Source organism: Ranitomeya variabilis, chromosome 2 (assembly GCF_051348905.1).
Source record: "Ranitomeya variabilis isolate aRanVar5 chromosome 2, aRanVar5.hap1, whole genome shotgun sequence".
Classification (NCBI taxonomy): Eukaryota; Metazoa; Chordata; class Amphibia; order Anura; family Dendrobatidae; genus Ranitomeya; species Ranitomeya variabilis.
The window spans coordinates 653657677-653683268 of record NC_135233.1 but is presented as its reverse complement, the minus strand read 5'-3'; the positions used below and the strand labels follow the sequence as shown (position 1 = coordinate 653683268).

At 42.0% G+C, this 25592-nt stretch overlaps 2 long non-coding RNA genes across 2 annotated transcripts in view; both read left to right on the top strand.

Annotated features, from left to right (window-relative positions):
* The window catches only part of LOC143809800 (uncharacterized), a 55116-nt gene extending 44604 nt beyond the window's left edge, over positions 1–10512 (top strand). The window contains exons 4-5 of the long non-coding RNA XR_013222461.1: positions 7175–7213; positions 10460–10512. This is a non-coding gene — a long non-coding RNA (uncharacterized LOC143809800). The remainder of the gene's footprint in view (positions 1–7174; positions 7214–10459) is intronic.
* A 4350-nt stretch (positions 10513–14862) lies between these two features.
* Positions 14863–24959, top strand: LOC143809799 (uncharacterized). The gene is made up of 6 exons (XR_013222460.1): positions 14863–14898; positions 17248–17313; positions 19211–19249; positions 23823–23860; positions 24056–24121; positions 24574–24959. It is a non-coding gene; the product is annotated as an uncharacterized LOC143809799 (long non-coding RNA).
* The last annotated feature ends 633 nt before the right edge of the window (positions 24960–25592 follow it).

The following is a 25592-nucleotide window of genomic DNA, read 5'->3' as shown; positions in this document are numbered from 1 at the left end:
CAGACATGGATATTCAAAGTTTGACTTCTAGTGTTGATCATCTTGCTGCAAGGGTACAGAGTATTCAGGATTTTGTTGTTCACAGTCCTATGTCAGAGCCGAAAATACGTATTCCTGAGTTATTTTCTGGAGATAGATCTAAGTTTCTGAATTTTAAGAACAATTGTAAGTTGTTTCTTTCTTTGAAACCTCGTTCCTCTGGTGATTCCGCTCAGCAGGTTAAAATTGTTATTACCTTCTTGCGTGGCGACCCTCAGGATTGGGCCTTCACATTGGCGCCAGGAGATCCTGCATTGCTTAATGTGGATGCGTTTTTTCTGGCGCTTGGAATGCTCTATGAGGAACCTAATCTTGAGAGCCAGGCAGAAAAGGCCTTGTTGGCTCTGTCTCAGGGTAAAGATGAAGTAGAGGTGTATTGTCAGAAATTTCGGAAGTGGTCGGTGCTTACTCAATGGAATGAGTGTGCTCTGGCTGCAAATTTCAGAAAAGGTCTTTCTGAAGCCATTAAAGATGTCATGGTGGGGTTCCCCACGCCTGTTAGTCTGAGTGATTCCATGACTTTGGCCGTTCAGATTGATCGGCGTTTGCGGGAGCGCAAACCAGCGCACCATTTGGCGGTGTTTTCTGAACAGACACCTGAGTCTATGCAATGTGATCGAATTCTGACCAGAAATGAACGGCAAAATTATAGACGTCAAAATGGGTTGTGTTTTTACTGTGGTGACTCTACTCATGTTATCTCAGCATGCTCTAAAGGCACAAAAAAGATCGATAAATCTGTCACCATCGGTACTTTACAGCCTAAGTTCATTTTGTCTGTTACCTTGATTTGTTCCCTGTCTTCCTACCCGGTTATGGCTTTTGTGGACTCGGGTGCTGCCCTGAGTCTAATGGATTTGTCATTTGCCAAGCGCTGTGGTTTTGTCTTGGAGCCATTAAAATTCCCTATTCCACTGAGGGGAATTGATGCTACACCATTGGCCAAGAATAAACCTCAGTACTGGACTCAGGTGACCATGTGCATGACTCCTGTGCATCAGGAGGTAATTCGCTTTCTTGTGTTGCATAATTTGCATGATGTCGTAGTTTTGGGTCTGCCATGGTTACAGACTCATAATCCAGTACTGGATTGGAAAGCAATGTCTGTGTTAAGTTGGGGTTGCCAGGGTATTCATGATGATGCTCCTTTGGTGTCTATAGCTTCTTCCACTCCTTCTGAAGTCCCTGCGTTTTTGTCAGACTACCAGGATGTATTTGATGAGCCCAAACTCAGTTCCCTACCTCCTCATAGGGATTGTGATTGTGCTATAAATTTGATTCCTGGTAGTAAGTTCCCTAAGGGATGACTTTTTAATTTGTCTGTGCCTGAACATGCTGCTATGCGGAGTTATATAAAGGAGTCTCTTGAGAAGGGACTTATTCGCCCGTCCTCTTCTCCTCTTGGTGCGGGGTTCTTTTTTGTGGCTAAGAAGGATGGTTCGCTGAGACCTTGTATTGATTATCGCCTTCTAAATAAAATCACAGTCAAATTTCAGTATCCTTTGCCTTTGTTGTCTGATTTGTTTGCCCGGATTAGGGGTTCTAGTTGGTTCACCAAGATAGATCTTCGTGGTGCGTATAACCTTGTGCGTATCAAGCAGGGCGATGAATGGAAAACAGCATTTAATACGCCCGAAGGCCATTTCGAGTACTTGGTGATGCCTTTTGGACTCTCTAATGCTCCTTCTGTGTTTCAATCATTTATGCATGACATCTTCCGTGAATATCTGGATAAGTTCATGATTGTGTATCTGGATGATATTTTGGTTTTTTCTGATGATTGGGAGTCTCATGTTAAGCAGGTTAGGATGGTATTTCAGGTCCTGCGGGCTAATGCCTTATTTGTGAAGGGCTCAAAATGTCTTTTTGGAGTCCAGAAGGTATCTTTTTTGGGTTTCATTTTTTTCTCCTTCTGCTATTGAGATGGACCCAGATAAGGTCAAGGCTATTCATGACTGGACTCAGCCTACATCTGTTAAGAGTCTTCAGAAGTTCTTGGGTTTTGCTAATTATTACCGTCGCTTCATCGCCAATTTTTCTGGTGTTGTTAAACCTTTGACGGATTTGACCAAGAAGGGTTCTGATGTGGCTAATTGGTCTCCTGCAGCTGTGGAGGCCTTTCAGGAGCTGAAGCGCCGGTTTTCTTCTGCTCCAGTTTTGTGTCAGCCAGATGTCTCTCTTCCCTTCCAGGTCGAGGTGGATGCTTCGGAGATTGGAGCAGGAGCTGTTTTGTCGCAGAGAAGCTCTGATGGCTCTGTGATGAGGCCATGTGCTTTCTTTTCAAGAAAGTTTTCGCCTGCCGAGCGGAATTATGATGTTGGTAATCGGGAGTTGTTGGCAATGAAGTGGGCATTTGAGGAATGGAGACATTGGCTCGAGGGAGCTAAGCATCGTGTGGTGGTCTTGACTGATCACAAGAATCTGATTTATCTTGAGTCTGCCAAGCGCCTGAATCCTAGACAGGCTCGTTGGTCGTTGTTTTTCTCTCGCTTCAACTTTGTGGTCTCGTACCTGCCTGGTTCGAAGAATGTGAAGGCTGATGCTCTTTCTAGGAGTTTTGTGCCTGACTCCCCTGGAGATTCTGAGCCGGCTGGTATTCTTAGAGAAGGGGTGATTGTGTCTGCTATTTCCCCAGATTTGCGACGGGTGCTGCAGGAGTTTCAGGCAGACAGACCTGATCGGTGCCCACCGGGGAGACTGTTTGTCCCAGATAGATGGACCGGCAGAGTTATCTCCGTGGTTCATTCCTCAGTGTTGGCAGGTCATCCTGGAATTTTTGGTACCAGAGAGTTGGTGGCCAGGTCCTTTTGGTGGCCTTCTTTGTCGCGGGATGTGCGTTCCTTTGTGCAGTCCTGTGGGGTTTGTGCTCGGGCTAAGCCTTGCTGTTCTCATGCCAGTGGGTTGCTTTTGCCCTTGCCTGTTCCTAAGAGGCCTTGGACGCACATTTCCATGGATTTTATTTCGGACCTTCCTGTCTCTCAGAGAATGACTGTCATCTGGGTTGTTTGTGATCGTTTCTCTAAAATGGTCCATTTGGTGCCCTTGCCTAAGTTGCCTTCATCTTCTGATTTGGTTCCGCTGTTTTTTCAGAATGTGGTTCGTTTGCACGGGATTCCTGAAAACATTGTGTCTGACAGAGGATCCCAGTTTGTGTCCAGGTTTTGGCGGACCTTTTGTGCTAAGATGGGCATTGATTTGTCTTTCTCGTCAGCCTTCCATCCTCAGACGAATGGCCAAACTGAGCAAACTAATCAGACCTTGGAGACCCGTTTGAGATGTTTTGTTTCTGCTGATCAGGATGATTGGGTGACATTTTTGCCATTGGCCGAGTTTGCCCTTAACAATCGGGCTAGTTCTGCTACTTTGGTTTCGCCTTTTTTTTGTAATTCTGGTTTTCATCCTCGTTTTTCCTCGGGTCAGGTGGAGTCTTCTGACTGCCCTGGGGTAGATTCTGTGGTGGATAGGTTGCAGCGGATTTGGAACCATGTGGTGGACAACTTGAAGTTGTCACAAGAGAAGGCTCAACACTTTGCCAACCGCCGTCGCTGTGTGGGTCCCCGACTTTGTGTTGGGGATTTGGTGTGGTTGTCTTCTCGTTTTGTCCCGATGAAGGTTTCTTCTCCTAAGTTCAAGCCTCGGTTCATTGGTCCTTATAAGATTTTGGAAGTTATTAACCCTGTGTCATTTCGTTTGGACCTCCCAGTATCGTTTGCCATTCATAATGTGTTCCATAGGTCATTGTTGCGGAGGTATGTGGTGCCTGTGGTTCCTTCGGTTGAGCCTCCTGCCCCGGTGCTGGTTGAGGGAGAATTGGAATACGTGGTGGAGAAGATCTTGGATTCTCGTATTTCAAGACGGAGGCTTCAGTATTTGGTTAAGTGGAAGGGCTATGGTCAGGAAGATAATTCCTGGGTTGTCGCCTCTGATGTTCATGCGGCCGATCTGGTTCGTGCCTTCCATGTAGCTCATCCTGATCGCCCTGGGGGTTTTGATGAGGGTTTGGTGACCCCTCCTCAAGGGGGGGTACTGTTGTGAACTCTGTTAGCAGGCTCCCTCTTGTGGTCACAACTGGTACTGTGTGAGTGTTGTCTTTGGGCTCCCTCTGGTGGTTTTGTTTGTTCTCCTGTGGGTTTGTGGCTGGATCAGCTGCCTCGTTATCCACCAGTGAGGTTTTCTATTTAGCTCAGCTGCAACTTCACTTGTTGCCTGCTGTCAATGTGTTCAGACCTATTCTGATTTCATCTGACTACATTTGGTCTCAGTCTTTCCAAGACAAGCTAAGTTTTGCTTTTCAGTTTCTTACTCATCAGTTATCAATATGTGTTCTGTGTATTATGAGTTTAATCCAGCTCGCTAACATGTGATTTTCTGCTTGCTGGTAGCTCTGGGGTTCAGACTTGCTCCCCTCACACCGTTAGTTGGTGTGAGGGACTTGCGCATTGTCTGAGTGGATTTTTAGAGGGTTTTTTACTGACCGCATAGATCCCTTTCTATTTTCTGCTATCTAGTATTAGCGGGCCTCCTTTGCTAAATCTGATTCATCTCTGTGTTTGTACTTTCCCCTTAACTCACCGTTATTATCTGTGGGGGGCTTTCTATATCTTTGGGGTCATTTCCCTGAGGCAAGGGAGGTCTTGCTTTCTCTCTAGGAGTAGTCAGTTTCTCAGGCCGTGACGAGACGTCTAGGATTTTAGGAACGTTCCACGGCTACCTATAGTTGTGTGTGGTTAGGATCAGGTATGCGGTCAGCCAAGTTACCACCTCCCAGAGCTGGTCTATTGTTTAGCACTTAGCTGGTCTGGTTTTCGGATCCTCTGCCACTGGGATCATAACAGGAGACATATTAGGAAAGGACCCAAGGTGGAGAACATTATACCAGCAAAGGGAAACATTATACAAGTAACGGACCCAGATTCGAGACAATATACCAGTAGGGGGAACATTATTACTTTAAAGGGCCCAGGATAGGGAACAATATGCCATGAAAAGGCCCAGGATGGAGGGCATTATACCTGGATTGGGCCCAAGCTGAAAGACATTATTACAGGAAGGTGCCAGGATGGAGGACAGTTTACCTGGAAGGGACAATGGATGGTGGACATTATTACAGGAAGGGGCTAGGATCAGGGACATTATTACAGTATGGGGAACATTGTTACATGAGAATGTGAACACATAAGTCTTCACGGGATCTGGAACGCTACAAGGGTCCATACATCTGACAAACATGTAGGTCGGGGGCTCGGGTACAAATTTTGCACAGGGACCAATCGGACTCTAGTTACGCCAATGAGCCCTATACATATTAAATATGTTCACAACTGTAATATTCTCAAAAGAAAGAAAGATTCCAACTATTAAAATGTATTGTCTGGATAAAATTTTCAATATTATTAGTGGAGTTATCCCAAATAAAAAATAAATCATCAATGAATCTCTTATATAAAATAATATTTTTACACCACATCTCATTAAAAATAAAAATTTCTTCAAAAATCCCCATAAAAAGGCGCTACCTTCGAGCCCATTGCGGTCCCCTTGATTTGTTGATAAAATAATTTATCAAAAGTAAAATAATTGTTTTTCAGTATAAAATCAATTCCTTTTATAATAAAATCCTTTTGTGCCGAAGAAAGCCTATTATCAGATTTTAAAAATTGATAAAAACAATTTGTGCCAACATCATGTGCAATATTAGAGTAAAGTGCTGTAACGTCCATAGTAATAAATACATAATGCGGTTTCCAAGTGACCTCTTGCAGTAAACACAATAGATGGGTTGAGTCTCTGAGGTGACTTTTTAGATTAAACACATGCGGTAACATTATCCTATCGATATAGTGGGCTAAATTTGAGGTTAGAGAATTGATGCCTGCAATTATCTGTCTGCCAGGGGGATTATGAAGACTTTTGTGCACTTTTGGCAGATGGTAAAAAAAGGGATACTGGGGTTCTTAATGATTAAAAAATTCTTCTCCTTACTATTAAAGATATTCTGTGAAATCCCCTCAGCGATAAGAGCATTATAGGCTTTAATAGAGTTGGAGTAGTTACTCAAAGAGCTTTTTACGTAATAATCAGTGTCAGATAAAATCCTATTAGCTTCATTGATGTAGTCGCATCGGTTCTGAATTACTATCCCTCCACCTTTGTCGGCCGGTCTAATCACAATCAAATTATTAAGTGAAAGTGCTTTCAATGCTTATTTCTCTTGCAAATTAAGATTGGATTTCATCTTTTTATTGCTGACAGCACCTCGTGTAATTTTCTCAAATTCTTTTAATACGATGTCATTAAAGACATTAATTTGGTGGCTTTTGTCTTCTAACGGATAAAAATTAGATTTAGATGGTACATCTAGGTGAAAAACATCTAAAGCTCCATGGGCTCCTTCTTCAACACCTGAGGAATTAACTTTGGTGTCTTTAGCAAAATGTCTTTTCAGGGTTAGCTTTCTAATAAAAATCTGTAAGTCCAAAAAGAGGTCAAAGTCCTTAGATTTATTATTGGGACAAAAGGATAATCCTTTGGAGAGAAGAGCTGTCTCGTTAGAATATATTCTGATAAATTAAAAATATTATTAGAAGTACAGCCCTCATCATTACTTGCTAGGGTATTCTTTTCCCTCTCTTTTTTTCTCCCACCTCTTGTTCCTCTATAGCATTTTTTCTTTTTCCATTTTTTGGAAGAAAGAACTGATTTAATTGTGGGGTGTTTTTAAATATGTTCACAACTGTAATATCCTCAAGAACTTATTCAACAGGCTATTTGGTGTGAAAAGTGAACTGTAAAAAATTTGAACACAAAAACTGAAAATAAAATTGTTGGTTTTTCTATATTTGTATTGCAAAGAAAAATTAACTAAATTATGTAGCACTTTATATGTCCCCTATAATAGAGGTAAAAAATATAATTTGTCCAACATGAAACAAAGCTTCATACAGCCACGTAAATAAAAAAAGAAAAAAAAATGATGGCTGGTCATTCCGGCTTTTTCAGGTCTAGTTTATCGGGTTAATGACAGTTTTACATCAGAAACTCCATTAGTGATCACAATAAACATCTCATCATGGATAACCTCAATGTCAGGAGAAATATCAGTATAAATCGATATATTCCATGTTATATCTTACAGTGAGGAAGAAGAACCAGATGAGGATGCTGAAGACGTCATGTATGTAGAGAGATTTAATGAGATAGTTGTATGGATATTCTAGATTACATGTTATAGAAATGTAATTATGGAGGCAGCGATATATACAGCACCTTGCTACTTTGTGTTCACATAAAATCCCAATAAACTATATTTAAGTTTGTGGGTGTAACGTAAAAAAAAAATCTGGAAAAGTTCACAGAGTATGGATACTTACCGTATATACCACGGCCTCACTTATACCCGGCTGCAGAAATAGTAGGTTTTGGTGGTACAAGTCGTGACACATATCAGTGGTGTAGCACGAGAGGACCCCAGGTGCAGTTCTGGGCACCAAAGTCTGCTGGGGGGAAAAAATGTCCCTTTCCCCCCATTATGCACAAGTATTCTGAAGTCTCAGACATTTTGCTGATAATGTAAAAAGGAGCTTTTAGTTTGCATAAAAAATGCTAAAGAAAAGAAGACAACCTCTTCCCGCCTTCTGGAGAAATAGTAGGTGATACATAGTCGTGTCTTATGCACGTGTCCCATCGTACTGACCATACAAGTGCTGTGTATACTTGCGGTAAATGACGAGGCCTCGCCCCGCACCACCCCAGGATCCACATAGGAAATATGACCCTTACTGGAGATTTCAGAACAAGGGACAATAGAAAATGTTTCTGGAATTGTGTAGATGTCTCAATATCATTGATTCTCACTGGTGCTGTACTCTTCTATTATAGCCCCAGATTATATTATCTGATAGCATCTGAGCCACCTAGACTGGACACTGTAATGTAAGTGTATAGAATGAGGAACCGAATATATTATGTCACATCAGAAATCCCCACTGGTGACCACAATAATCATCTGTCTGTGGTTGAATCCATCGCCACGAGAAATATCTCTGGATTTCTGTATGTGATGTTTTATATCTTTAATAGTGAGAAGGAAGAAGAGGGGGACAGAGAGGAGGAAGAAGAGGAGGACAGAGAGGAGGAAGAAGAGGAGGAGGACAGAGAGGAGGAAGATGAGGAGGACAGAGAGGAGGAAGAAGAGGAGGACAGAGAGGAGGAAGAAAAGGAGAGAAAACCACCAGACACTGAGGATATGAGTGTGTAAGTGGAGAGATATAATGAGATGATTATACACAGACACTATCGATGATACATTATAGAGAGGATATAAAGTATGGCGGCACATGTACCCAGCTGTGGATATAATTTCTTCTGCCAGTCCTACCATGGAGCCACCGTCCTCTCTACACTCCCCTGAGACGTATATACTCAGCTGTATACAGACATATTCCGGCATATGACAACTTTTGTGTAATGGATAATATAGCGGGCTGTGTTATTCTATATAGCATCTAAAAGACGCTCAGACCTAAACCGGCCCCCATCGATCAACAAGTTATCAACAATTCTCTGAATAACTTATTTAACCGGACAACCCCTTTAAAATAATGATGAGTGTTTACATAGATATGATTTTTTTTTGCTGGATAAATTATTATTTCCTTTTCATTGGTTTCTTTGGTAATTTTCTTTTTATACTTTGTCAACTGGACCAGAATTAGGTAGTGTAATTAGCTATTATTAGTTATATGATTCTGTCTGTATGAATGTATATATGTGGAGTAATATGTGTGTATACTAGTAAAATGTGTGTATGGTAATAATACATGTGTATACCAATAATATTTGTAGGATCAAAGGAGGTTCAGTATCCAAAAAATCTTCAATTAAAAGTCCATCTTATAAAAAATCCCATGGGACATGCAAATCACAATCTTAAAACCATTTTAATATAAGAGCAGATGCGTTTTGCTCAAACAATCATATTCATTGCTCTGTTTATAGAGTAGTCATCTTATATTTGTCAACTCTCACCCTTCCCCCAAACTGACTGTCCTGGCATGATATCTGGAAGTGCTTGTAATGATACATAACAGCTCTGCTGTATCTCTACACAGAAGCTGCAGAGATCAGCGAATAGAGGAGGATGTGTTCTTTTCTTCCCTGGTCAACCTCATGCAGGGGAAGAATTACATGATTCCAGAGACAAATCTGGCATTATAGATTTATTTTCTCTATATACAATATTATATGTGCCAGGAATTACAGATCCACTCTATATATAGTATTATAGGTGCCAGGCATTATAGATCCACTCTACATATAGTATTATAGGTGCAGGCATTATAATAGATCCACTCTATATATAGTACTATAGGTGCCAGGCATTATAATAGATCCACTATATATATATATATATATATATATATATATATATATATATATATATATATATATATATATATATATATATACACTCACCGGCCACTTTATTAGGTACACCATGCTAGTAACGGGTTGGACCCCCTTTTGCCTTCAGAACTGCCTCAATTCTTCGTGGCATAGATTCAACAAGGTGCTGGAAGCATTCCTCAGAGATTTTGGTCCATATTGACATGATGGCATCACACAGTTGCCGCAGATTTGTCGGCTGCACATCCCTGATGCGAATCTCCCGTTCCACCACATCCCAAAGATTTCATGTTGTTTACGCCAAATTCTGACCCTACCATCCGAATGTCGCAGCAGAAATCGAGACTCATCAGACCAAGCAACGTTTTTCCAATCTTCTACTGTCCAATTTCGATGAGCTTGTACAAATTGTAGCCTCAGTTTCCTGTTCTTAGCTGAAAGGAGTGGTACCCGGTGTGGTCTTCTGCTGCTGTAGCCCAACTGCCTCAAAGTTCGACGCACTGTGCGTTCAGAGATGCTCTTAGGCCTACCTTGGTTGTAACGGGTGGCGATTTGAGTCACTGTTGCCTTTCTATCAGCTCGAACCAGTCTGCCCATTCTCCTCTGACCTCTGGCATCAACAAGGCATTTCCGCCCACAGAACTGCCGCTCACTGGATTTTTTTTCTTTTTCGGACCATTCTCTGTAAACCCTAGAGATGGTTGTGCGTGAAAATCCCAGTAGATCAGCAGTTTCTGAAATACTCAGACCAGCCCTTCTGGCACCAACAACCATGCCACGTTCAAAGGCACTCAAATCACCTTTCTTCCCCATACTGATGCTCTGTTTGAACTGCAGGAGATTGTCTTGACCATGTCTACATGCCTAAATGCACTGAGTTGCCGCCATGTGATTGGCTGATTAGAAATTAAGTGTTAACAAGAAGTTGGACAGGTGTACCTAATAAAGTGGCCAGTGAGTGTATATATATATTGACTTTGGATTTTTAACCTTGTGACTTTTTCTTCTTTTATAGATCAGATACATATAAAGTCACTATCATATCAAAGTGGGCAATGATGGACATGCTATTGTAAGTATAGAGAATAAAAAGGAAATACCTCCTCCAAAACCATAGAACATCCCACAGAACCTTCCACAGAACATAACATCCCTCAGAACCTTCCTCAGAACCTTCCACAGAACCTTCCACAGAACATTCCACAGAACATTCTATAGAATATTCTGAAGCTTTATCTTTTTACAATACAGAGGATGATATAGGCCTGATTTAAGGGGTTACATCACATTTTTAAATCAGACATCCCAAGTAGTAATCCCAATAATGGGAAAAATCAAATCCAGTGGGTGCATAGTAAAATTACAAATTAGACCATTTCATAAGCAACTCCACAACTATTCTATACAAAGGAACCAAAAAAGATAGGTACACAATAATCACAATAATGGTCTGATCGTGAATGAATTTAACCCATTAGTGACCAGGCCAAATTCACTTCTTTCAATTCTGACATGTGTCACTTTATGTAGCAATAACTCTGGAATGTTTTCAACATTTCCCAGTGATTTTGAGATTTTTTTGTGACCCATTACACTTTATGTTAATGGTAAATTTAGGTCGATATGTTTTGAGTTTATTCATAAAAAAATCAGAAATTTGGAAAAAAATTAGCAATTTTCAAACTTTGAATGATTTTCACTTTAATCCAGATAGTCACACCACACAAAATAGTTAACAAATACCATTTCCCTCAATCTGCTTTACATCAGAACCATCTGTAATATATCCTTTTATCTTGTTAGGATATCAGAAGGTTTGAAATGTAGAAGCAATTTTTCATTTCTTTGAAGGAAATTTACAAAACTTAGTTTTTTAGGGACGGATTAATTAATTTTTAGGTGAAATTGGAGGTCCTAAATATTGGAAAACCCCCTAAAGTGATTCCATTTAAAAAAAAAGTGCCCCTACACATATTGAAAACTGCTGTCAGGTAGTTTATGTATTAAATGGTATGAGACAAATGAAAATTTTAATTTTTACCACCTAAATGTTACTAACATCTTTAAACCCTTATAGCTGGAGAACCCTAAGGGTACCGTCACACAGTGCCATTTTCATCGCTACGACGGCACGATTCGTGACGTTGCAGCGTCGTATAAGTATCGCTCCAGCGTCGTAGACTGCGGTCACGCTGGAGCGATAATTTCATGACGTATTTGCGATGTAGAAGCCATTGGTTACTGTGCGCACATCGTATACAACCTGTGTCACACAATGCAATCATGCCGCCACAGCGGGACACTAGACGACGAAAGAAAGTTTCAAACGATCTGCTACGACGTACGATTCTCAGCGGGGATCCGGATCGCAGTAGCGTGTCAGACACAACGATATCGTAAATGCATCGCTGGAACGTCACGAATCGTGCCGTTGTAGCGATCAAAATTGCACTGTGTGACGGTACCCTTAAGCCGTTATTTTGGCGTAAATTGCCATGGCAACCATCAGGACCACATAATCATGATCTCTGGGTGCAAATTGGGTTAAACTGGAATCCTCCACATTCTGTTAACCATCTAGATGCTGTTGTCCGTATTGACCCCTTAAACGGCCATAGTCGCTGCCAACACTGATAGTGGCTGATGCAGCAGGTTGGCAGCTATAGTGACAGCTGACCGCTACTGCGTCTTTACCCACCCGGGGATGACATTATATCTCAGGTCAGTGAAAATATATAGTGGTGGTCACTAAGTGGTTTTAATAGGAGGTAGAAATATCGATATAATTCCATATATACCGTGTTCTATCTCTTTATGTTCACATTATTTCTTATAGTGAAGAAAAAGAACAAGAAGAGCAAGATGGAGCCATAATGTATGTAGAGAGATTTAATAATATGATTGTATGGAGAATATATAGTGTATATTATATGTACATGTGGTTATACAGGTAATGAGGATATACAGCATGGCCTCACATGTAGCCGGCTGCAGAGATTACACCTTGTGGTGCCAGTCATGATGCATGCCAGTGGTGTGGCATGAGAGGACTACAGGAGCTGTTGCCCTGAGCATCAAAGTCATTGGAGCACAAATTTTCCATTTTCTCAATGTCAAACGAGCAGTGTCATCAAGCGCCACTTCCTTGACGAGCAGTCAAGATAAGTTTGTCATCAACTGCTACACGTTGTATAGGCAGCCATCGAAGTGACAAAGATCATTTCATAATACTGAGAGTTTTAACACCTTGGTCTCTGCCCATGCAAATCCATCCTGACTGCTGAGCTCTGCATAAGCAGCAAAATAGATGACAACATGTGAGCAGCTACTAACTGAAGACAGAATTGAATCTTGTGCACTGCACTATTCTCTCTTCATTCACTACGAAAAGCTACTTTTATGTTTTCACTTTTATGTCCTGGAGTGAAAGAAGCCCCAAACATTTTATGCAACTTCAAGTTGCCTGGAAATTTTATAACTTTTTAAATTGTTTTACATCAGAAATAATTTGATTAATCGGCCCTGATACGTTGTAGACTTTTCTGACTAGAGATTTATTTTCTCCTATAGACCAAACTTGTTGGACTCTGCAACACTGGATACCTTATTGTAAGTAAAGAGAATGCAAAGAGATGCCTCCTCCACAACCACAAAACATTCCACAGATCACTCTACAGAACATTCCACAGAATATTCCACAGAATATTACACAAAATATTCCACAGATCATTCTACAGAACATTCCACAGAATATTCCACAGATCATTCCACAGAACATTACACAGATCATTCCACAGATCAATCTACAGAACCTTCCACAGATCAATCTACAGATCAATCTACAGAACCTTCCACAGATCAATCTACAGATCAATCTACAGAACCTTCCACAGATCAATCTACAGATCATTCCACAGATCATTCTACAGATCATTCCACAGAAAATTCCACAGATTATTCCACAGATCATTCTACAGAACATTCCACAGAATATTCCACAGAATATTCCACAGATCATTCTACAGAACATTCCACAGATCATTCCACAGAATATTACACAGAACATTCCACAGATCATTCCACAGATCATTCTACAGAACATTCCACAGAATATTCCACAGATCATTCCACAGAACATTCCACAGATTACACAGATCATTCTACAGAACCTTCCACAGATCATTCCACAGAACAATCCACAGAATATATCACATATCATTCTACAGAACCTTCCACAGAACAATCCACAGAATATTCCACAAAACATTCAGAAGCTTTGTGTTGTTACTATACAGAGAAGAATTTAGTTCTAGTCCTGAAAACATTTTTACCATCTGAGAAACCTAAAAACATGACTGTAAACCAATGAGAATGTAATATATGTGATATATAATACCTGTGCAGTCCTCTGAGAAGCAGCCTCCTCTTCTACAGGGTTATGGCTCAGTTTAGGGTCAACGTGATAAATTAGTTACATAAAAAGTAGAATAAAAAATAAAAGCTTGAAAATTGTAATAATTTATAAAAATATATATATTTAATATCTCAAAACACAAAAAACAGAAGGTCAAAGAGCAAAGTATTATGATATGGTTTTTTTTTTTTACTCAAAATATAATAAATGCGCTTGTGAGAATATTCCCGGTGACACGTTATAGATGAGATATTCTAGACATTTCTGAATCAATCATTGTAACTGGTGTTTTTCTTCTTTTATAGTGCGAACATCTCAGATTGCATAAAACTGGACACCTTGTAGTAAGTATAGACAATGGAAAGCAGATGCCTATTCCACAACCACAGAACAATCCACTGAACATTCCACAAAACAATCCACAGAACATTCCACAGAACATTCCACAGAACATTACATAGAACAGTCCACAGAGCAGTCCACAGAATATTACACAGAACAGTCCACAGAATATTACATAGAATATTCCACAGAACAATCCCCAGAACATTGAACAGAATTTTCCACAGAACAGTCCAAGGAAAAACTAGAATTTTATTATTTTTTTTGGATGAAAATACAACTCACGTGTTTGGGTAACAAGAAGTTCAGTACTGCTCTAAGGAGTGTTAGCAAGTCAAGGGTTATGGGTCACAAAATACTGCTTTGCCCAGGTCACTGGCAAACAACACTACGCCAATGCCACATACTGAAATTTACCTGTTTTGGAGGGGAATTACAAGGGGTCATAAATATTGGGGTATTGGTTATTTTACTAGTTATTACAACATGCCGAGCCAGTGCTTATCAAGAATCCCTGATATCCCTTTAGTCTTACAATATGATCTTTTATAATAATGAGCAGCAAGAATATTCCCGGTGACCCTTGTTATAATGTTATAGATGAAATATTCTACACGTTTTTGAATCAATCATTGTGACTGGAGTTTTTTCTTCTTTTATAGCAAAAACATCTCGGAATGGACACCAGACACTATATTGTAAGTATAGAGAATGGAAAGGAGAAGCCTATTCCACAGTCACAGGAGATTCCGCAGAACATTCCACAGAACACTCCACTAGTGATGAGCGAATATACTCGTTGCTCCGGTTTTCCAGAGCACGCTCGGGTGGTCTCCGAGCATTTGTCAGTGTTCGGAGATTAAGTTTTCCTTGCCGCAGTTAGAAGATTTGCGACTACTAGACAGCTTGATTACATGTGGGGATTCCCTTGCAACCAGGCAACCCCCACATGTACTCAGGCTGGCTAGTAGCTGTAAATCAAGCAGCTGAATCAACAAAAAACTAAATCTCCGAGCAGTTACAAATACTCGGAGACCACCCGAGCGTGCTCGGGAAAACCCCAGCAACGAGTACACTCGCTCATTACTACACTCCACAGAACACTCCACAGAACACTCCACAGAACACTCCACAGAACACTCCACAGAACATTCCACAGAATATTCCAGGGATCATTCTGAATTTTGTCTTGTTACAATCAAGAGAAGAATATAGATCTAGTCCTGAACACAATCCTTACTATCTCAGGGAAAGACTAAAGGTACCGTCACACTAAACGATATCGCTAGCGATCCGTGACGTTGCAGCGTCCTCGCTAGCGATATCGTTTAGTTTGACACGCAGCAGCGATCAGGATCCTGCTGTGATGTCGCTGGTCGCTGAATAAAGTCCAGAACTTTATTTGGTCGTCCGATCGCCGTGTATCGCTGTGTTTGACACCAAAAGCAACGATACCAGCGATGTTTTACACTGGTAACCAGGGTAAACATCGGGTTACCAAGCGCAGGGCCGCGCTTAGTAACCCGATGTTTACCCTGGTTACCAGCGTAAAAGTAAAAAAAACAAACAGTACATACTCACCCAGCGTCATACCTCCCCCAGCGTCTGCTTCCTGACACTGACTGAGCGCCGGCCCTAAAGTGAAAGTGAAAGCCGCTGTGCTGTTAGGGCCGGAGCTCAGTCAGTGTCAGGAAGCAGAAGCTGGGGGACGCTGGGTGAGTATGTACTGTTTGTTTTTTTTACTTTTACGCTGGTAACCAGGGTAAACATCGGGTTACTAAGCGCGGCCCTGCGCTTAGCAACCCGATGTTTACCCTGGTTACCCGGGGACCTCGGCATCGTTGGTCGCTGGAGAGCGGTCTGTATGACAGCTCTCCAGCGATCAAACAGCGACGCTGCAGCGATCGGCATCGTTGTCGCTATCGCTGCAGCGTCGCTTAATGTGACGGTACCTTAAGAACATGACTGTAAACCAGTGAGAATGCAATATAATGTGATTTATAATCTATGTCCTGTCCTCTGAGGAGTGGCCTCTTCTACCACACCGCCTACAGGAACAGACTGAGCCCAATGGATAATCCAGTCCTTAGAGGAACACAATAGTTCTGAGGATATAGATATGATTCCGCCATTACAGGCCGTCTGGGTCCAAATTAATCACAATGAGGTTATTAGTGACAGTTTTACATCAGATCTGCCCACTAGTGATCACAATAAAGATCTGATCATAGATGAACTTAATACCAGGATGAATATCTATAGAACTTGAGGAGGAGGCTGGAGATGTCATGCAAGTAGAGCTAGAATGCAAGGATTATATGGACTTTTTTGTTGTGCAGGATTTCCATAAGGACTATGTGGGGACATGGATATGGGGTTGGAGAGCGTTTCACTAGTTATCAGAGCAGATATGGAGCAGTGGTCTAAATTGACAGCATTGTATAGAGATGAGATATGATCCATGGGGGGGGACTCTGAAACTCTATTGTCCTAAGAGTCTCCTCAACCACAGAACATTCTATGACTGAGGCCTCATGTACACAACTCCATATGATGTAATATGTGAGAACTGGTTATGATCTATCGAAGTATATGGGGCCAGACTTTCCCGCTATACACCTTCTCTGTTACATAGAAGCCTACAGAAGCATGCTCAATATGCTTCCATATTGCACCAATAATTTCCCCTATAAATCTGAATTCAGACGTCTGGGTTTCTGACTCGGTTTACAGACCACAAGACCCTGACCAGACACGGGTTTCCTCACCCAAACTTGAGGGCATCATATAAGGCTATAAGGCTCTTGAGTTTAGGTCAGGAGACCCTCGGTCAGTCTGTACATCGCAGTCCACACAGGGATCATGAATGTCGAATGTGTGAAAGTGACCTAGGACACACAACTCCACCATATGCATTATTTTTAATGATTAACATTATGTCCATAGTAATCTCAGTGTAAATCATCACAGAAGACCTGATCATGGATGGATTTACTGTCAGGAGAAACATTGATATAATTGTTATATGATGTTATTATTTCTAATAGAGAAGAAAATGAAGAACAAAGAAAAAATGAGAAGAAAGAGCAGAATTCGAGTGAGGAAGAGATTGTGTAAGTGGAAAGACCCCGACTCCATGATAGACCATGTCCTGGAGTCAGTGAGACAGCCCTGCCCTCCCGTCACTGTCCCAGGATGTCACACCTGTCCTGATAGAAGGGAGGAAATCATTGATGGCTTCTACCACACAGGAATCTTTATCACTGATCAGAGAGAATGATATGGGAAGTGAGGGCCATGTCGTCCTTAAAGGGAGTCTGTCACCTGCAAAATGCAAATTCAGGTGCTGAAACAAGTACCGTATTTTTCTGACCATAAGACGCACTTTTTTTCCTCCAAATTTGGGAGGAAAGTGTGGGTGCATCTTATGGTAGGGATGTAGCATGTGGGGAGGGGGGCAGAAGCGAGTGGGATCGCACTGTTATCCCACTTCAGGAGGCAGAAAAATGTCCCCACTGCCAGGGAATCAGCGCTAGGGAAACCATGTGGTCGCGATGATTAAGTGCAGTGAATATTCATTAGCTACTCCCCGCCCACCTATCAGCCGAGCGGTGAGCGGGAGCAGCAAATGAATACTGCACTTAAGCAGGGACACACATGGTTTCCTCCGCGCTGATTCCTGCAGCAGCTGAGGAGATCCGTGTGTCCGGGGGAGGAGGAGGCAGCAGCAGCCGGGTCTGGGAGAGAGGAGATCGCTGCATACCTGCCTGGGCTGGACGCTGAGGGCTGTGCACAAGCAGGACCTGTGTGATATCAGACGTGGGCGGGCTGGAGCATCACATGGCAGCTCAGAGCCCTCCCTCTTCTTGACATCATCACAGGTCCTTCAGACTCCAACACTAGAATCTGCTGGCTTCCATTACCTGTGCTGTGGAAAGGCAATAAGAGGGAGGGCTCTGTGTGCAGTCATGGGATGCTTTTACCTCACCACAGTGTGGATGGCTGCCACAATTAAGAGGTTAGTCTTTCCAAAACACAGTAAAGCACTCTGCCACTCCTTTAGTGAACTATAACTCCCAGCATGTCATAGGATCTGCAGGACATGCTGGGAGTTATAGTTCTCCCATGGGATTTTAAAACAGCACTCCAGTGTTATTTTGCAGTGCTGGAGAGGTGCTTTCAATATAAGCCCTGTGCCCCCATTCTTATACTCACCCTCCAGCATCTTCATATAGTACTTCACAGACACCACACTGGTCCTGCAGCTTCCAACATAATAACATACTATTATATATAATAACACCACATATAATAGTATGTTATTAAATATTTTACCACATTTTTTTGCTTCAAATATTTTTTTCCCTATTTTCCACCTCTAAAACCTGGGTGCGCCTTATAGTCCGGTGCGTCTTATAATCCGAAAAATACTGTATATAGGGGACTATAGAGTGTAGCGAGTGAGTAACTTCAGAGAGGAGCTGGAGATCAGAGTGTGCCCACATACACACTGAGTGTGTGCCCCCTCTGCCAAGTGAGCACCGCTGGGCTCCTCCAGTGTCAGTGTGCACACACACGAACAGGGATTTGAGTTTCGCTTTGAGAACGCGCAATCAATCAAGGTCAGAGACCGCACTGGATATACAGATCGGAGAGTGTAACAGAGCAGCGAGCCCGGGGTGCACGAAAGCATCCTCATTATCATATGGAGTAAAAGTGACATTGCAACTGCATCAGTAAAATCTATATTGCTAGTATGATTTCTACAGGGGCTAGGTTCTCTATATAAATGTTTAAGTAGCTTGATTTGCATTTCAGGGGGGATAGACTCCTTTTAAAATAATGGAGAGAAAATGTATGTATGAATGTAACCTAAAGCTGAGACAGTGAGGGAACATCAGACAAGGAGCAGATACCTCACATGTGTACATCGGGCATTCGGATATAACGGACTACTTATAATTATTGGGGACTGATCATATAATATCTTATTTTTTCTTTCTGAACTAGAAAACCAAGAGGCTGGATCAGGAGATGGATGAGAAACATGTAAGTAATATAAGGACATGATATATTTCCAGCTCGGTATTCTTCTTCTGCTGATCTTTGTTATACATTATCATGTATTACAAATCACATAGCTCTGAGTGGTAGTTGGCATCTAGAGGGGGAGATGGGGCACATATATATCTTAATACATGGAACTTTCAACCGCTCTGTTGTGTCCTTCAGTCACTGACATATCAGATGTCAGCCCTTCTATTATGTCCTTCAGTCACTGAAGTGTCATATGTCAGTCTCTCTGTTGTGTCCTTCGGTCACTGAAGTGTCAGATGTCAGCCTCTTAGTTGTGTCCTTCAGTCACTAAAGTATCAGATGTCAGCCTCTCTGTTGTGTCCTTCAGTCACTTGCATATCAGATGTCAGCCTCTCTGTTGTGTCCTTCAGTCACTGAAGTGTCAGATGTCAACCTCTCTGTTGTGTCCTTAAGTCACTGAAGTGTCAGATGTCTGCCTCTTTGTTGTGTCCTTAAGTCACTGAAGTGTCAGATGTCAGCCTCTCTGTTGTGTCCTTAAGTCACTGAAGTGTCAGATGTCAGCCTCTTTGTTGTGTCCTTCAGTCACTAAAGTATCAGATGTCAGCCTCTCTGTTGTGTCCTTCAGTCACTTGCATATCAGATGTCAGCCTCTCTGTTGTGTCCTTCAATCACTTGCATATCAGATGTCAGCCTCTCTGTTGTGTCCTTCAGTCACTAATGTGTTAGATGTCAACTTCTCTATTCTGCTCTTCAATCACTAAGGTCTCAGATGTCAGCCTCTCTCTTCTGTCCATCAATGAGGTGTCAGATGCCAGCCTCTCAATTTTGTCCTTCAGTCACTGAGGTGTCATATGTCAACCTCTCTATTCTGTCCCTCAATGAGGTTTCAGATGCCAGCCTCTCAATTCTGTGCTACAGTTACTGAAATATCAGATATCAGCCTGATTTTTCTGTCCTTCAATCACTGAGGTGTGGGAGTATAGTTCATGCTGTTTATCATTGCTCTCTATTACTGATATATGACTTTCTTCTTGATAGTAAGAGGGGCAATATCTCATGTTGAGGCAAATATCTTTTGATAGGCAAGAATTTATTACACAATTTTGCAGGATGAGAGAGAGGTTTTTTTTGGCGATTATCTGGACTGTATAATTTATATGGTTTTATTTCTTTGCAGCTGAAATTTTTAGGGTATGTGCACATGTTGCAGATTTCCTGTGGATCCGCAGCGTTTTTTTCCACGCAGAAATGCTGCAGATTCGTTACAGTACAATGGAAATCAATCGAAAAAAAAATGCTGTGCTAATGGTGCGGAAAATTCTGCACAGAAAATGCAGCGGATTAAAAAAAGGAGCATGTCAATTCTTTGTGCGGATCTGCAGCGTTTCTGCACCCATTCCATAATAGAAATCCGCAGGGGTAAAAACGCAGTAAATCCGCAAAAAAAACCACACAAAATCCGCAAAAATACCCACAGATTTTGACCTGCGGTTTCTGCCAAGAGATGCAGAATCCGCACAGAAAATCCCACAGGCAAATCCGCAACGTGTGCACATACCATTACATAGTTACATAGGTTGAAAAAAGACCTAGGTCCATCAAGTTCAGCCTTTCTCCACCAGTTGTACAGTGGGTAAGGAAAGTATTCAGATCCATTTAAAACTCTCACTCTGATTCATTGCACCCATTTGGTAAATTAAAAAAAGTTCATTTTTTTTAATTAAATGTACACTCTGCATCTCATCTTGACTGAAAAAACCCCCCAGAAATGTAGAAATTTTTGCAAATTTATTAAAAAGAAAAACTGAAATATCACATGGTCATAAGTAGTGTTGAGCGATACCGTCTGATACTTGAAAGTATTGGTATCGGATAGTATCGGCCGATACCCGAAAAATATCGGATATCGCCGATACCGATACCCGATACCAATGCATTTCAATGGGACGCAAAGTATCGGAATGGTTCCCAGGGTCTGAAGGAGAGGAAACTCTCCTTCAGGCCCTGGGATCCATATTCATGTGTAAAATAAAGAATTAAAATAAAAAATATGGATATACTCACCTCTCCAGCGGCCCCTGGATCTTACCGATGTAACCGGGAGCCTCCGTTCCTAAGAATGAGCGCGTGAAGGGCCTTCGATGATGTCGCGGCTTCTGATTGGTCGCGTTACCGCTCATGTGACCGCTCACGCGACCAATCAGAAGCCGCGACGTCAGCCGCGACGTCATCGAAGGTCCTTCACGGGCTCATTCTTAGGAATGGAGGCTCCCAGTTACAGCGGTAAGATCCAGGGGCCGCCGGAGAGGTGAGTATATGGATATATATGGATATACTCACGGTCACATGAGCGGTCACGCGACCAATCAGAAGCCGCGACGTCATCGAAGGCCCTTCACGCGCTCATTCTTAGGAACGGAGGCTCCTGGTTACATCGGTAAGATCCAGGGGCCGCTGGAGAGGTGAGTATATCCATATTTTTTATTTTAATTTTTATATTTTACACATGAATATGGTTCCGATACCAATTCCCGATACCACAAAAGTATCGGAACTCGGTATCAGAATGCTCAACACTAGTCATAAGTATTCAGACCCTTTGCTCAGTATTGAGTAGACGCACCCTTTTGAGCTAGTAGTCATGAGTCTTCTTGGGAATGATGAAACAAGTTTTCACACCTAGATTTGGGGATCCTCTACCATTATTCCTTGCAAATCCTCTTCAGTTTCGTCAGGTTGGGTGGTGAACGTTGGTGGACAGCCATTTTCAGGTCTCTCCAGAGATGCTCAGGTGGGTTTAGGTCAGGGCTCTGGCTGGGCCAGTCAAGAATGGTCACAGAGTTGTTCTGAAGCCACTCCTTTGTTATCTTAGCTGTGTGCTGAGGTTCAGAGCACTCCTGGAAGAGGTTTTCATCCAGGATATCTCGGTACTTGGCCGTTTTCATGTTTCCTTCAATAGCAACCAGTCGTCCTGTCACTGCAGCTGAAAAACACCCCCATAGCGTGATGCTGCCACCACCATGTTTCACTGTTGGGATTGTATTGGCAGGCGATGAGCGGTGCCGGGTTTTCTCCACACATGCCACTTAGAATTATCACCATAAAGTTCTATGTTCATCTCATAAGACCAGAGAATCTTATTTCTCATAGTCTGGGAGTCCTTCATGTGTTTTTTTTTTTTTTTTAGCAAACTCTATGAGGGCTTTCATATGATCTTGCGGTTCTTCTTTACCTCTTTCACCAAGGCTCTTCTCCCACGTTTGCTCAGTTTGGCTGGATGGCCAGGTCTAGGAAGACTTCTAGTGGTCCCAAACTTCTTCCATTTAAGGATTATGGAGGCCACTGTGCTCTTAGGAACCTTAAGTACTGCAGAAATTCTTTTGTAACCTTGGCCAGATGTGTGCCTTGCCACAATTCTGTCTCTGAGCTCCTTGGCCAGTTCGTATGACCTCATGATTCTCATTTGGTCTGACATGCACTGTGAGCTGTGAGGTCTTATATAGACAGGTGTGCGCCTTTCCAAATCAAGTCCTATCGGTTTAATTAAACACAGCTGGACTTCAATGAAGGAGTAGAACCATCTAAAGGAGGATCACAAGGTCAGCATGTGGCTTAAATATAACTCTGAGCAAAGGGTCTGATTACTCATGACCATGTCATATTTCAGTTTTTCTCTTTTAATAAATTTGCTGAAAATTCTACATTTCTGTTTTTTTTTCAGTCAAGATGGGGTGCAGAGTGTACATAAATGAGAAAAGACTTAACTTTTTTGAATTTACCAAATGGATGTAATGAAACAAAGAGTGAAAAATTTCTGTACCCACTGTACATTTTGTCTCTAATTTAACTATAACCCACAATGTTAAGTGTACTGAGGAAATCATCCAGCCCTTATTTAAAGGGAACCTGTCACCCCCCCCCCCAAGCGTTTGTAAAAAAAGAGCCACCTTGTGCAGCACAAATGCTGCATTCTGACAAGGTGGCTCTTTTAGTTATGATGCCTGCACACAGCATCACCTTGTCAGAATGCAGCATTTGTGCTGCACAAGGTGGCTCTTTTAGTTACAAACGCCTGAGGGGGGTGACAGGTTCCCTTTAAAAGCTGTTACAGTGTCTGCCATTGCTACCTCTTGTGATCGGGCATTCCACAGACTGAGTGCTCTAACTGTAAAGAACCCTTTCCTGTTTAGCTGCAGGAATCAAAATAAAAGGACGAGGAAGGAGAAGCGTCTCTCAACGTAAATACAATTGCAGGGATGTCTGTAATCACCCCGTGTAACAGGCCCTTTAGTTATTCTAAGAGTCAGTGACGATCTTTACATCTTTCCATAGCATCCTGTAGCTAAGGGGCGGCTTTATATACAGAATAGTAGAAATACAGCCCGCTGTGATGTACGGTACCAGGTGTCAGACCCAATGTCTGCAGTGAAGGCATAAACCCAGGGGCTGTAACATTATTCCATAAGAATAAAACTCCAACGATGAAGTGGGAGGCAATATACTCAAATCCACACAGTTGTCACATTTTTCGTGGGACTCAAAGTAGACCGTGTTCTCATGAACATGTTTTTGTATATTTTATTAGATTTCTCTCCTTGGTCTGCTGCAAAACATCAGAAAAAAGTGAGTGTCCAGCATCTCCCCGATAAGGACATTCTGCTCCACCATATTCACCCCCAATCCAGATGCCATATTTCATCACATTATCAGTGAGTTGTATAAATAGCAGCTTCCTGCTAATACCCACCGATAGTGCAGAAAACATGGCGGTGCACCGGGCGTCATATGTTCTTATCATTTCTCACTGTTACATTGTAGAAACCAAGAGGTCGGCAGCTTCAGCTGCACGTCAGACACAAGGGCCTGAAATCAGACATGTCTATGGTAAGTATTCTGTAATTCTGATTTGTGTAAAAGCCAAGTATAAAGTACCAAACTGGCCTAAGATTCCTCTCCCCTCTGATTCCAGTCTACAATCTGCAGCCTTATTTGCATAAGAGAAACAGAATTTAGAAATACCTTTTCTTAAGATCTGCTTAGATGTCAAATGCAATAAGGAGCTTGTTAGGCAGGGAGTTTATATAGGAAGACACGAGTGCTGGTGGCCTTGGGAGCATGGGCGACCTCTCCGCTTCCCTGCAATGGGTTACTATAGCAATTTTCCACATTCCTATAGATCTATATTCAAATGGTTTTTCCTTATCAATGTCATCTTCTCTTAAGTTACAACAATGGATAATAATAATAATAATGATGATGATACAACTAAAAGAAATAAAGTAAAATATTTCTGGTTTCATGTATACATACTATAAAATGTGCTTTTCCCCTTTCAGAAAGCTGTGATAAAATGATGGACTTAGAGGAGAGCCTGATGCTGTGGACAGACGGACTAATCAAAAAATGAGAACAGGGTCCATTAATTCCTTTAATTAAAAAGTTAAAAGCAGCCATATTGTTTATGCGGGATTATAATGTGAGAGATTATTTGGGGCAGGACAAGGTGTTCTGGTGCCAAAATGGCCCCTCTCCAGCGTGTTCAATCAGGGAAGTGGTGGGGCACTTCCCTATAGCCGGCCATACACAAGAGACACTGTAGCTGTAGACCAGACGGTCATTCAGCAGACATCATGTATCCCGCCATCCATGCACTATTGTACGTCATCACTACATATGGAATGATGATTCTTCACCAATGTCTCCTGATGGCCCCAGACTGTAGTGGGGGAAACATGTAGGTGCAGGACATATGGATTGGGATAAGTGAGGGATACATGTTCTTTATTCTGGAAGTTTTCTGCATCTGTTTAAATATTAACTAAGACACAAAGTAGTTTTTGCTTTTTCCAGTTTTTCATGATTTTTTGATTACTCATCAGTCGCCTGGGCATCCTGGGTTCTCTCCTGTCTATCTAGTCCCTGTGGAAAAGCCGATATGCTGGTGTGTTCAGCTCTCACTGTACTGGTGTAAAACTTTCCTGAACAGTTACAAGTAGCCATATTGTACATGGATGGTTATAATGTGAGAGATTGTTTGGGGGCAGGACTAAGTGTTCTGGTGCCAAAGACAAATAGGACAAATGTCGCCCCCTCCAGCGTGTTCAATCAGGGAAGTGGCGGAGCACTTCCCTATAGCTGGCCATACACAAGACACACTGTAGCTGTAGAACGGACGGTCATTCAGCAGACATCATGTATCCAACCATCCATGCACCATTGTACGTCATCGCTACATATGGAATGATGATTCTTCACTCTACCAAGGTCTCCAGCGGTGCCCAGTGGTGGAACGCGGACAGGTGAATATCGCGCAATACTCACCTTCCTGTCCCCCATTATACTTACCTGCTCCCGG